A 14,702-nucleotide genomic window follows, 5' to 3' on the forward strand; every position below is an offset into this window, starting at 1 on the left:
AATCAGGATTGCAGTGGCAATGGATTACTTAAATTATGCTAAGGACATACTTACACTTTGGAAAATAAAACTTTTGCCTTATGTATTTCCTGCGTTTTCTGCTTTTAATGACATTTGCATCGGAACAGGATCTTTGCTAAATTTTGCTGAACTTCTGTTGTTGGTGGAAACTTCTATTTGTTATGGTTTTCTCTGTTTACATTTATAAATTGTGCACTAACATCCTGATTCTGTTGATGTGTTTCACTGGAACTGCCTGACACTCCTTCTATCAATCAAAGCTGTTTGGACCACGGAGGTATTCATGAATAGCTGCTAGTGAGTACTCCATTAAAATGTGTTGCTTGAGCTGTGTGTTTACCTAGCTGAGCCAGATGGTCCGGTTTCTGGGCTTCAGTTACATTTCATGAGGCACAAATACGCACATTTATGCATGACCATGAATAAAAATTCCTCAGTTCCTTCTGTGAGCAACCTTGGTTGCACAACGTTTGCCACCAGGCGAGCAGTAAGGAAACTGAACTGCAGTTGGAAGCTCATCAATGCATTCACAGTTACTTTCCTACCTGAATTTATCTGGTTGCAACTGGTTTTCCTTTATGTGAAATCATCATTCTCAATTAGGAGGATAGTATTGGTAGCAATGGACAATATGAATTTAGTTAAAAAATACGAACTGAAAAGCCTTCAGCTAGAGTCCAAACTGAAATGCTGGGAAAAACTGTGAACTTCATTGCGGTGTCAGCTTCACATATCACCCGCTACATAATCTTAAGTATTCTCATTAAAAAAATAGTAACATATAGCATCTCTGTACTTCACTGCCTTTATATAAAATTCTCATGCTCATCAGCCTGAGTCTCCCGCACCAGTTTGGGACTCCCACTCATGAAGTCTCCTCGGCTCTTCACCTTCACCTTCACCTTCACCTTCAGTTTAATGAGACCAACAAGAGAAATCATTGCCGCTGACTGACTGAAATCACTCTGAATATATTGTAAGACCTCCCCATGAGTTAAAGAAGCTGACAACAAACCCCATTAGCTAATTTCTTTGAAACTAAATGCCCCACTGATAAGACAAACATTTCACTTTGTGTACGTATATATGTGTGAAATACTACCTTAGCACTGCGCTCCCTAGGTTTATTTATGTATATATTTGTGATTTTGTTTTTCTTGTCACATTAACCGTTTTTTTGGAAAAACGTAGGGAGATTTTAGGGAACCTAGGATTTCCTAACACCTGCATTTGCAGGTTTGAAATCTTGTCTTCTCTAAGGAGATAGGGAGGAAACTCCCTCGGTAATGACAGTTGCATTTTGTAATGAATAAAGAAACAGGGCATTGAAATGTGAATATCCAAGACACTGATAACGGTTTTCAGACAGGTCGTCTTTCATTGTCAAAAATAGGAGGAAAAACAAGTTTTATATTATTTGTCAAAGCCTTCGGATAAAGCCGGTCAGCCTGCGTCGCCGCTGAAATCAGCCTGCGTGGCCGCTGACGGCCTGATGCAGCCGCCGGACGGACGTGCTCCAGGCCATCGCAGTAGCTGTCAGTGGTCCCGACTCAAAGGGGTTTCTGCCAGCTGCCCCAGGGTTTTCCCCGTTACGCAGATCACAAAAGGCAGTGTGGGCATACCTGCTGACATCAGAATTGGCAAAACAGCTCTCTGTTAAACAGATCCACAACAGAAATGGTAACTTAATTACAGGAGATGCAACCTTGGGCTCAATTGCTCGAAGGCTGGTTGTGCAAACAACTTTCACTTTGCTTCCCCATGAGCAAGCACATAATTACAAGCAAGCAAGCAAGCAAGTCCTTAGTCTCAAGTGATTTTTTTATCGTATTCAAATCATACTCTAGGACCTACAGTAGAAATAGGTACATTTTTCAGATACAATAAAAAACATCTTAACTCCCTCTCTCTCCAAAACACCCTTTCTGTGATAAATAACTAATTAGCATAAAGTGTAATTTTAAGATATGCTATTACCTTTTGTAGCAATCTTAAAAAAAAAAGTTTCTCTATTAAAGGAATATAATATAAAAAAGACCGAATTTTGTATTCTCTAGTTATCGCCAATCCACGCAAAGAGCACAGTGGTTTCAGGAAATGCAGTTAAAGGCACGGTCTGTCTCCTTGCAGTTCTCTCCCTGTTTAAAATGATTAAAACTGTGTTGGATCATGACTGAATTCCTGGACCATGACCTGTGCAGCTGTATGGGGAGGAGTACAAACCTCTTGGACTGCCTCCTGTTTTCGTAGACGGATGCTCAGGAATAACGGAGACGAAAGGCGGAGGTATCGTGGCAAGACCTGCACGATCTCGAGGAGAACAAGCCCCGTGTCCCCCCCCTTGCAGACACGTCAAGGAGAGGAGGTGAGGGGGGGACCAGTTCTTCACGGAGCGCAACCCTATTCCTCACGCGGAATTTGGGATCTGAATTTGGGAGCACGCTGAAGCGGGAAGCGCGGGGCGGACATCAGCCTGCGCTTTGCCATTGACGGCAACGTGGTCCAAGTATCGCTGCGTTAGGGTTTCCGCTGGCTCGACTCACTCTTGGTTTTTAGTGCGGACCGGGTGTGAATGACTGCCGTGAGCGGTGGCAGCCGGCTTCGTGGATCCCTACGAGCCCCTGAGCAACCTTCACCCGACCTCCAAGGGAGTGGGGCTGGAGCCCCGCAGGCTGCTCAGGCCTACATGAAACAAACTCAGGATCTTGACCGGTCAATTCTGCCACAGTTATGAAGGAATTTAAAAGTATCACAAAATATGCTTCAGAGAAGCAGTAACATTATGTTCTTCTTTTCACGCAATGCATAATTACACTGGAACTGATTGCCACAGGAGGCTGTAGACACCAAAGGTTTAGATGACTTCAAAAAGCAGCTAGATGAGTCAGTGGAAGACAAAATCCATCAAGTGCCACTCGACATGAAAGACGGCCTTGGCCTGGGAGATTGTGAAAGGCCTTGGGAGGCGCTGTGACTGGTGGACTTGTCATCTTCATATTCTCCTGCCACTGCCAACGGCCCTGGCCTTTGTGCAAGAGAAGACACTTGTCTACCTGGACCTCTGATCTGACGGCTAGGGGAATTGTTATTTTCTCACGGTGTCAGTCTGTACCCAGATTTCTTCATTCTAAGTCAAATGGTCATGCAAGTAGGTCTTGCTATAGCTGTCTTGTCAACAGGTAGGCAGAAAATAGTTTTAGAGCCTGTATATTCTTCTTTGGTCAAATGGTTCATTTGTGGCAATGGAAAGATGCAAATAGAAATATATTGTCTACATGAGCAGCGATTTATGTTTCACACTCGATACCACCAGAAAAGCCTTTCAGATCTGATCAGCTTTCCTAAGGACGTCATTGTACTTTTCCAGCTGAAAAGCAATATGACTGACTCAGGCTGATGCATTTTGCTCAGGCAGCTGCAATACATATTGTTGGTGTAGAACATCTAACAGGGAATTAAAATGTAAAAATTCACCCTTTGTTCATGACTCATGCACATAAACTAACATAGCTTGAATTACAGTCAAAGAACAACAACAAAATGGACTGAAAAACAGAAGTTTCCTCTCCCAGAGGTGCTGCATGAGACATCTTTGCTCTCCGTTTAACGAGCAAGGTGATGGCCTCGAAGCAGTTGACCTTCCCAGCGGTGAAGGACCGGGCACAATGCAAATGAAATCGCAGATCAGGCATCTTTCAGTGCAAAAACTCCAGATTTGATGATTTACGCAGTTTACTAGTTGGATTATCCTGATTAGCTACCTCTTAATGTTTAGCAATTTTAAATAAAAAATTACAACCAAATTATTTTTAATGTACAGCAAAGTGTAATAAATTTTTAAGGCCAAAATATCCCTCTGGCCTTTACTTTGATATGGTGTTTTGCACTGTATTGCCTTTGACAGTAAAAACGTTTACTAAGTCTTGCATTTTTTTCCAAGATGAAGAGGAATATAAAATCTTGTTGCCAGTGAAAATATCCAGCAGCAGTGTAGCAAGCAGCTTGCTGTAATTTTGCAATGCCACTAATTCCCTCTTAGTCTTGAGGAGCATAATAAACTTGCCAAAATGTTTGCTTTGTATACATGACGAGCACTCTGCTGTGGGTAACAAAGGTTTAATTACAGGATTTTGTTTTTGCGGTTAGAAGATAACTTTTGTCCTGTTGCAGAGTCCAAAGAAAAAAAAGCCATTTGTGAACACTGGGCAGTGCTGCATGTCTCGTAAAACCCCGGGGGGGGAAATGTAACCCTGTGTGATCGAGCACAGAGTGACTGCATGGGGTTAACTCTCGTAGGAGAAGGCATTTCGGTTCCAGACGGGCACAGGTCTCAGGCTCACGTGCTCCCCATGTTCGCCAAGACGCTCAACAAGCGACAGGAACCGCTGAGTTTTTATAGCGTGGGATCTTTTATTGTCTGACTTCACCAAATAAATACCACGTGAGGCTTTTTATGGATTATTACTCCCAGATAGTTCTCTGTGTCATGTTACACTTTGAAGCTGGAGACTGACAGGCCACGTATTCGCAGTCCATTCAGATCTTCTTCCTTTGCAGTATCTTGCAGCACCTTTGCTGCAGATTCTAATTCTCTGTGTACGCTGGCTGTATTCCCAGAAGAAAACGTCTCTAGCTCACCTAAGGCAGCTTAAATGGAGGTCATTCAGGAAAATGTTGAACTGTCTCCCTCTCCGGGATCCCAATTCTCTCTCGTAAGAACTGTTAGGAATGCAGCTAAGAGCGTGTAAGATACTACTGAAGCAAAGTGATAGAGGACAATTTTCCTTCCTTCCAGATCACACACCTTCACATTGAGTACTTATTGTTGATTTCTTTTTGCTTTGTTTATTTACTTATTTGCATATGAAATGCTATATGTTGGAGGTTCATAATTCCACTGAAGCCTGTTCAAGGATGCCGAGCCACGTACCGTGGTATCTTAACTCACTGTAGCAAGTAGTCCCCATTTTTTCCCAAATATGGTTTGATTTCTGAAGTTTAGAATTGACGTGGAATTTATTACTCTGCCTTTGAAAGTCAACTCCGCCTGAGAAACATTTTCATAAAAAAAGGAAAAAGAAAGAAATCTCCATTCACCTTCTACTGGAAAATGGCACTTGGCACCAATGGGTCCTGCGACGATTGCCAGCGCATGGCTTCCACACTGTCACTTGCCACCCGTGCCAGCAGCTCCAGGATGACAAGGCAACCAGGCCACCTGTGCTGCTCTTGGGCCAGACTGCAGAAAAGCATGGCCCCACCAGAGATGGAGAGGAGGCAGAGGAATCCGGCAAGACCCTGCTATTGCCAACCGCCAGCCGTGCTGCCCTCCCCAACCAGCAGCTGGTATCGGGCCGCCCTGAGGTGAAGCAAGAGTATTTACTTGTCTCTGGGCTCTAACTCCAGTCACGGGACTCTTTGTGCAAGTGACAGCCCAAGGTGCCGTAAAGATTTCAACACCGTATCAGAAACTGGAAGTCTCTAAACTGGAGAGTCAAGTTTGCCCCGCGTCATGCTCTGGTGATTGTGTCTCCCAAAGAAATCCTATTTCCATGTTATTTTTGTTCCTTCTCCCCCTGAATGTAACGAGACTATCAGTAAACCCCTCCAAACCATTGCCTACATCAAAGAACCAAGGAGAACTGTCTGGAAAGAGCAGAGGAAAACACCCAGAGTTATGACAAGAGGAGAATTCAGTTAATAACCCTTCAGGAAAATAAAAGCCACCTTTCTCAGCAGAAATAACAGAGACTCCTTAATAAGCTGTTGGCTTGTCCTCTCTGCGCTCAGCACAGGAGATGATAATTTTGATGGGCAGGCTGCCTGCAGGCAAGGCAGAAGAATAAGGCCCTCAGCCTGTCCAGGCAAAACAGACATCACCTTCCCCATCTGGCCACTCCTTTAAACAAGGGTTGACTTCTTTTAACTCCTTTGCCTCTTCCTGCAGCACTCGCCGCAAGTATGCAAAAGGGATTGCTTTTTGCTTAAAGAGGCCTTTTGTTTGGTCCATGCCTTTATTTTGAACCCCCCAAAAAAAGACTCCCAAATAAGAAGAGCCGTAGCGCGAGTCCCTCCCCGCACCCCAGCCTCGTGGCATTGCAAAGCTCGCCCGCACACTCTTTTAAACCCCCGGGCTACGTGGTGGTTCAGTGATGCAGAAAATCCAGCTCCAGCGCTCAGAGGACCCGCTCGGAAACGCAAGGGCCAAGTGAGGGCAGGGCAGGGTGGGCCGGCAGGCTGCGAACCGTACCCCGTGCGATGCCGCAGGAACCCCGGCTGGCAGGCGTCGCACCGGACCACAGGTTACCAGGCCTCCCGTGGCCAGCTGGCACAGAAGTACAAGGCGAACATAAACTCTCATTTAGTAACAGGTGAGCAACGTGGACGTGAGTGTGCGTTCGCCGTGGACTAGATGCGCCGCACGTGCTTTTGTGCGGCACGGTAGTTTGGTGGCCACAGTCTGTGCACTGCGGTGTTACAATCTCGGGAGGAAGAAAAGCAATGCAAAGAAGAGAAGTTGGAGCTAGCGATAACAGAGGCAACCTTTCCTGCTCAGCAGGGAGTTCTTACTGCCCGGTTTCTTTGCTGCTTCCTCCTCCTCTGCCATCTTTGGTTTGTCTTCCTGGCGCGCGGAAGCAGCCCGCGGTGGGCTGCCTGCCGCCAAAGGGTGGCTGCGCTTCTTCAACGTCGGGTCCAGCCGCTGGGCTCGGTCCGTCAGCGGAGAGCAGGGCACGAGCAGCCGGGGGCAGCGGGCGGCAAGGCACTTTTGATGGTGGATCGTGCCATCAGCTCCTCTCCAGAGAGGCGCTGAGCTTCTGAATCGCCTTTCCACACCACAATTTCCCCCCTTACTGTGAGGGTATAATTTATCTTACCTTGTGATTGTGGACAGGATATTGAGGACGCAGATTTCACTGTGACCTCCTTCTCTAAAGCAGGATGGGAAGGAGGGGTTTGCTTTGGCTTAGGAAAACAGCCGCAGTTCCCCGTCAGAGCCCATTTATGTGGGCTTACGTTTCGTGCGGGGAAAGCAGAGGGTGGTTATTCAAACAGGTAGACTTGTGCTGGTTTTCCCATTTGGTTTACCCCGTTGCACAAACAGCTCCTCAAATCTACCTACCAAAGTAAACCCTACCCTCGCCAGCTCCTGTTCGACACGGCCCCCGGCACGGTGCTGCAGAATAGTGACGCTCAGACTGAGTCTTGGAAGTTACACCGAGGATATGGGAGGAGAAGAGGTGGTTTCCTTGGCTGCTTTTATGTAATCGATGGACAAAAAAGCAGCCTCTTAACTATATGCGTGTCTCAGAAATTGGCTCGAGTAATTTGGAATCCTTGTTAGCAAGTAACAGATGAGTTTCGGAGAGGGCAGAAGGACACGAGATTAATTTCTTGCGTAGCGTTATTGAAATACAACCCAAGTATAAAGTTGAATTTAAAAGGAAGAATAAAAATCTCCACCTTGCCTAAATAAAATAACCTTTGAATTTTATTCTTCTATGTAAGCTAATAAGTTCAAATTACTAAAATATCTGATTTTAGGAGGAAATGCTTGCTCCCAGGGCACAAGACATTCTTCCTCCTAATTTAGTGGGTGATTACTCCAATTTCTGGTCCTGAATTCCGCCTTCCCTTCAAGCAACTTAGTACAATTCGGAGCTTTTACACTCGGCCAAAGAAACTGTTTTGATCAAACTGGAGTCTGGTGTGTGACAACCAGTGTCTGTCTCCTCCTCTGCAGCCTGTTGGTTTTACTGGCTTAAAAGAAGCTCTGGGACTTGCCTGGTGCTGGGGACATCCCCAGCACATTCAGCAGCTTCAGCCCAGGCACTGACCGTTCATTTTAGGGGAATTTTTCTATTTACACAGCAGAATAACTGAGGTTGGAGCCGGCCCGTCTTCCATATCAGCAAGCGATGGTGCAGAAACACTGCAGGAGGAACCCCTTTCCTATGTCGTCGAGGCAGATGTTTTTATTACCTGCCTCTGGCTACTTTTCTAAATCCTATTTTACTTTTTTTTCAGCCTCGTTAGGAATTGCTTAGAGGAACCCCATGAAGAACCCCCCCCGTTCCCAGGTCCCACACAAGGGGTGCAAACGCGGGCCAGTCACCTGGTGCACAGCTCCTGCCACCTCCAAGAGGCAGCGTGCCGGAGCAGGAGCCGGCAGGCGCCTTCCCCAGGCTGCGGCACCACGCGTGGGCCTCCAGCTGACCCCGGATTTTACCTTTCATAGACACAGGGCTCACTTCAGCTGACTCAATATAATCGAACTGGTCTTCTCAAAATGATATATATTGATTAATGAGTGAATTAAGCTATTGAATTCTGGCTCCCTGACCCCTCCAAGGTACAGCCACTGAACTGTTACGCTGTTAATTGTAATCCGCTCGGTTGCATGTAGGAGTTCGTGCTGGTGTCTGCCGTGCTTGGGGACCTACTTCGGAGTGGCGTATTTTGATTACTGCAGCAAGATGTAGTTACTTGCTTGTTTCTGACTAATACATTTTATGAATCTTCCCTGCTGTTAATAAACATAGTGGTGTTAATTATTGAGACATTTCATAAAAATGTTTTTGAGAGGAAGACAAATTTTATGTTCTGACTAAATAATTAAACATTATGCAAATGCTCACAACCCCAGCATTCTGGTTATGCAAAACAATACTTGGATGATGGCCTTGTTTGCACACTGAGTTAGTATTGTTGGGCTGTAATTAGCAGCAGATATGGAATTACTGTGATTTAAAAATATAAACAGGTTCTGCTGAAACAGGACGAGCACAAGGGTAAGGCTGAGGGCCAGGCTGCAGCCACGCTCTGCGAAGGAGAAGGTGGGACGTTTTCCCCCAAGAACCACCTACCATCCCGGCCGTGCTCCCTGGGGAGCGAGCCCAGCCCTGGGCTCACCCTCCTGCAGCTGGCAACCTCACCTAAATGCGGAGGGAAGAAGTGGGGCTGCGGCCTGCGACGCAGCCTGCAGCGTGGGAGAGGCGGGGAGGGAAGCCCTCGCTTTCCACACAGGCCCGCTTCACCTGTGCCCAACATGATGCTCTCTGCCCGACGCGGTGCTCACCACCTCGTCCTTGCGTTTTCCTCTCTGGCGGTCAGGGACAAAACCTGGCCCTTGGTGGTTTCAGGGTTTAATTATCCACAGACACGCTTGCCTTGAGGTGCGTTGTCCTGAGGCCTGACTTTGAACACGTCAGTACACGCATGCGGTAACTCTGTAACCTAGGGTTAAGGCGTAATCCCCTTAGCAACCAAAGGACTCTGCATGTGCCAGCCTTCTAATTTGTTACAGCTCTGTTTCTCTCAGGATAGGAATAACAGTAATAGTATGCATGACATGCAATATGCTAGTGATGCAGCTTTTGTGGTTATCAAACTCGTCATCAGTGACATGTTACACACTTCAGAAAGAGTTTATTAATTGCTCGGTGTGCTCCGGCTGCCAGCGCTACTTCACGGCTTTGACTGGTGTCTGCTCCTGACCCCTGTCCCGTTCACTCTCATTACCTGCGCGTTTGGTGGGTGGAATTAGCATTTGCCCACGCGGTTGCACAGCACGTGGGATCACACTAGGAGCTGTCATTGTGAAAAGTACTTTTTGGGAATAAAACTCAATATCAACATACTGCTCTTAAACTGCTGGTTTCCCTTTTTTGTGCCAGGAGAGTGATCTGCATGCCATTGAGAGGAGGCTGAACACCTAGTTTGGATGTGGAGATGGGAATCTAAAGCTTCTTTTGAATCTGTGAAGAAAGAAATACACCGCTTCATTTAAAACCGTACGTCCTCGGTGTCCTTCCTGGGGGACGGAGCTGTCTGATAGTCCCAAAGCTCTTATGTTATTACTGTCATTTTTGTTGCCTGTTGGAGCTGCCGCAGTGCCTAGCTTGTTGCTACTTACACGTTATTCCAGATATACAGGTAGGGCTCCTGTCTGACTGAGGTTCATATCTCTTTTTCCTAAAACCTTGGTCTAAAAAGTCCTAAGACGCAGGAAATTGCACTCATTATTTCTAAATGCCATGAAGAATGCTCCTGTCCTATCTATGTTTTCCTTGCCATCTACCATCCTCCCACTGCTGCTTGGATAACTATAGGTTTGCTTTGTGGGGAGGAGATGGGATTCTAAATTGGCAGAAAGATAACGCTCAAATGAAAGAAACATCACTAAAGCCTTTAAGGCCGGTCAGAATGACTTAATACAGCCTGGATCCCTGCTGCGATAGGGCAAAGCATGAGATCTTTTCATTACAGCAGAGCAACAGCTCTGCTAGTTTAAATGGAGAGTGGCTTTGATAATTATTTTCAGTGCTGCAGAGCTCACACGCTCACAGGAATTGTCTTGACACTTGCCGTGTCTCGGAGGGATACAAGTTAAGGTTAATGATACGCACTATAGGTGAGTCGAGCAAGGGGGTCTAAACACATCAGCCTCTTATTCCTTCTCTCTCCCCCCCCGCCCCAAACCAGCTCTCATCCTCCCTGGGCGGGACGCGAGCCCGCTCGTCCGTGGCCCCGCTGCAGTGTGGAATGCCGTGCACAGTGAATACGCTGCTCAGGGTGAAGTTTAGAATGGGCAGGTTGATAGGGAGACCAAAAACCCCTTACCAATGATTAGGGATGCACCTAGGATTTGAACTTTTTACCCCTATCTGACGTGATGGGGCTGGACGTGATTAGAAGGACACAAGTTGCAAGGTCATGCTTTGTCAAGACACTCGTGAATCCGTCTCTTCTTCCCTTCATCCCAGCGTGAGCTGGTTTAACCATTTCTGGTTGTTCTTCACAATTTTAGCACAGGATTATGAAGACAAAGCAGTCGGGGAAGACAGAAGAGTGGCACAGGATCAGAGCAGGAGGTGTTGGACCAGGGAGGGTACAAGAGCGAGGCCCTCTTTGCCCGTTGAGGTGACGCTGACTGGAGCATTGGTAGGCCACAGGTGATGACTGCAGTTACTGCAAATTCTCACCCAACCATCGCCTCAAGCACCAGGTTCCACACATACCGTTTTGGCTGGGAATTAGGTCGCCAGGAATGAATGTAGAGGGTCATACAGCTAGTGTAATTCACGGAGAGGCAGCCTGCTCCATCCTTGTAAACAACCCCATCTATTAACTTGTTGCTACCAACCCCTCCCGTTCAGCTTTTGCTGGGAGAAGGAATTTTCATCCCCTGCCCGGCGCTGTCTCTAGCGGCAGAAAATGCGCACCAAGTCCATCCTTCACCTAGCGCTCCCCTCTGTGAAGAAAGAGGTCAGGTTGGTGCAAGAAAGGACAGGAAGCCTTCCCCCCGCTCCTCCGTCTGCAGAGCTCTTGCCCTAGCGTGGCTCTTTCCAGGCTACTGACCGCCATCAGAAAGAGAGCGGAAAGCGAAGGGATGGGGCAGCAGTGGCTTTATTCCAGTTTGGTCTGCACGGGATGTCCAGACCTGCCCTTCAGTCAGCAGTGGCAGAAAGAGACGCCCACCCGCCAGACACCTCCTGGGTGACGGGGCAAGAGTAGGAGGGAGCTACTCGCCCCAGAGCTGGGTTTTAGCCAACAGTCGGGTGCTTGGTTTTGACTCTTTAACAGCTGGTCCTAGCGAAGAGGATTGAACCGTGTCCTGCGCAACCCTGTCTTTCTGTGGGAAGGACTGGTGACGAAGAGGCGGGCTGGGCTAGACAAGAAGAGAGGTGAGACAAAGAAAATGACGCAAAGACTAATGTGTGGCCAGCCCACTCTTTGGCAGGGGAACCCGTGCCAGAAGTCTGGAGTACAAAGTTTTAGTCTGTGTTTCTTGGCAGTCAGAAGCTTAGATTTGCATTGTTTTTGCAGAGTTTAGCTCAGGTTTTACAAATCTCCACATCTTTGGAAAATATGCTAGAGCCTTAACTGTGCATTATTCAAGTAGGTATTTGGGCATTTGCAGTGGGTGAAGCTAGAAAATCGTTATAGTTTGTAACAATTCTGCACAAAATAATTAACAGTTATACAGGAGTCACAGTCGCTCTCAAAGCTTCATCTACGAATGACACAACGTACTGGATTTTGACAGACCCTTCTAAAATACCTTATTTTTGCCTGTGCGAGTTGACTTGGATTCTTTCCCCGTGCTGTCTGGCCCTATATTTAGTTTTGCTAGGAAGGAGCGAAACAGCCCTTCAGAAGAGTGCCTTCGGCAACCTGTACTCCCTGAGGGCCCGGTTCAGACTTCCCTTTAACTGCAGCTCTCCCGCCGCTGGTGGACCAACCGCCAGGTTACTCCAAGGTAGGTGAAAGGAGACATCTTCTCAGTGTGTTTTGCTTACAATGAAGATGTCCGATGCACAAAGTCCAGTTCTCAAAACTTCCCTGAAAAAATTTCTGTCTTTTAAAGTTAGGAGAGAGAGTACTATGAAGCAGGCATGTGGAAAACGGGCCGGCAATCAAAATCCTTAATTCTTAACATGATTTCCTTTCGCTTGGACTCTCTCTTCAATAGTAACTGTATCTGACCGTTCTTTACCCAGGCATTGGACCTCAGCTACCGTCAGCAATATTGGCACAACATGAACTTCACGGTTTCCAGGTTTATGTTTATGTAATAGCAGGAATGCGTTTAAAAGCCTCTGCCTTCAGAAGAAGATGAATAAATGCAAATGTTCATCACCTCTGAGCATATGGCAAAGGCATTTGCAGCTCAGACAGAACCTCCACAGCAAGTGAAATGACGGTGATGTGGGGGTGAGGGTAGAGAAACATGAGTTTGGAGATTGAGCTCTGTTCCTACCTCCCCAAGAGACTTCTTGGACAGATTGTTTGCTCTCTCCCACCTCAGTTTTTATCTTGTTAAAGTGGACCAACAATTTACCTACTGGAAAGGATGGCACCATCACACCTGACTTTTGAGTGAGACACAGCTCTGTGTGGAGAAGCAGCATCACGACATGTAACAGAAGATTATTTCATAATGCAGTCACAGAAAAGGCAAAATAAAAATTACCTAAATATGGCATTTTTTGGCTACTATGCATTTGTATCTACAATTGTATTTTAATGTAATTTTTTACATCCCTTTATTTCTTGAGCATTAGCACTACAGTAGGTGCTACACAAGCCACGCATTAGTACATGAACTGCGCATCTAGCAGCTTTGTGTATAAAATAAGTTTACAATACTACAAAACAAAAAACATCTTTTGCAAACTAGCTCATCCACTGAAGCATTCATTTGTTTCGATTTACGCCTATAAAACCATAATGAGATCTGAATTTGTGTGAGCATCAAACCTGTCTGTGAGATGGGAAAACCTTATGTGTTGTTACGCACGTGCTATTTTACCTAGCCACAGGGAGGGGATGAGAAAGCTCCTCTTCCCTTCTTCCCTCTTCCCTCTTCCCCCTTCCCCCTTCCGCCTTCCCTTCCCTTCCGCCTGGTCTCCTGCCGCCCTGCCATGATGCCAGGTGAGGGCCTCGAGTCTTCCCCGTACTGCACTGGTACTTGAGGCCTGGCTCCTCAACAAACCAGGTTTATAAGGTGGTTGAAGGGGAGTTTGCTTTTCCTTTCACCAGCTGTGTGCGGTAGGGATGGCACATAGGGGCACAGACTGGTTGCCGGGGCAGTGGGCGATCAATGCCAATCAATGCCAATCAATGCCAACCCCATACACACCGGGTGAATTTGTGTCCCTCTTCTTTGTTGTTAATGTTGATATGGGAGTGCAGCAAAGGCCCAGCAGAAATGCAGCTTCACTGAGCGAGGTGCTCAGCTAGCGTGTAGCGTAAAGGATTCAGTCGTGAAAGGCTAAAACGGTTGAAAAAGGCAAAACTGGGGTGAAATGGAGGTAGAAGCACTGAGAGTCCTGAAGTGTTTGCTCTGTTAAAAAGCAAGGTTAGTGGCAGGCTGAGACAGGATTCTCTGAGACAGGATTCAATTGTCAGTCAGGAGACACAATTTTCAGATGGCCATTTCTCAGCCAAGCAACCGTTACGACTTTTGCTGCCACTGCCAAGCACCTCTACCTTTTCCGCGTCTTTCCTAGTGCCTGGGAAAGCCAGAACATGAGCACGGTTAAGCGCAAGGCCAACAATGCTGTTCTGCTTCTGAATCAGTCAGGAAAAGTGCCTGGATAAAATGAGCTCCGAGGCTGATGAATGGCAACAACCGCGCAGCCCTATAGAGGTCGGCTGCCCAGGTGTGCCAGAAACAGTCACTGCAGCATGCGCGAAATTACGGCAGGCCCGGAGCGTCTTTTGCCACTTTGTCTTTACCCTGACATTTAGGTAATACCTTAGCAAAAATTTCCCAGCATGAAATGTCCTCTCTGTCCAAACATGATTATGCATTTCTCTCTTGTGGTTTTTTTTCCTGTTGGTATAGAATAGCAAGCTCCTAGGTCTTTTTTTTCAGCAGCTAAAGCTGGAACACTAAGGATTTAAACTTCCCATATTTTTAAAACAATTTCGCCCCCGCAAGTCTCCCCCATTATGGTTGTTACAGCATTTGCACGTTAACGCTTGCACTTAAACACAGTGTTTGGAAGTGCTTAATCTTCTCCAATTTCAAACTGATACTCCTGTTGAACAGCAGTGGCTGCAGGATGAAAGAATAACTCGGCAGGAAGAAAGAATTCGGAAATTTGCTGGCATTAAATCTTGTTCAGGCCTAAAAGGGAGCTGCCACCCTCACCAGAAGTAAGCGACATTTTAGT

Source organism: Platalea leucorodia (assembly GCF_965183815.1).
Source record: "Platalea leucorodia genome assembly, chromosome: 2".
NCBI classification, from domain to species: Eukaryota; Metazoa; Chordata; class Aves; order Pelecaniformes; family Threskiornithidae; genus Platalea; species Platalea leucorodia.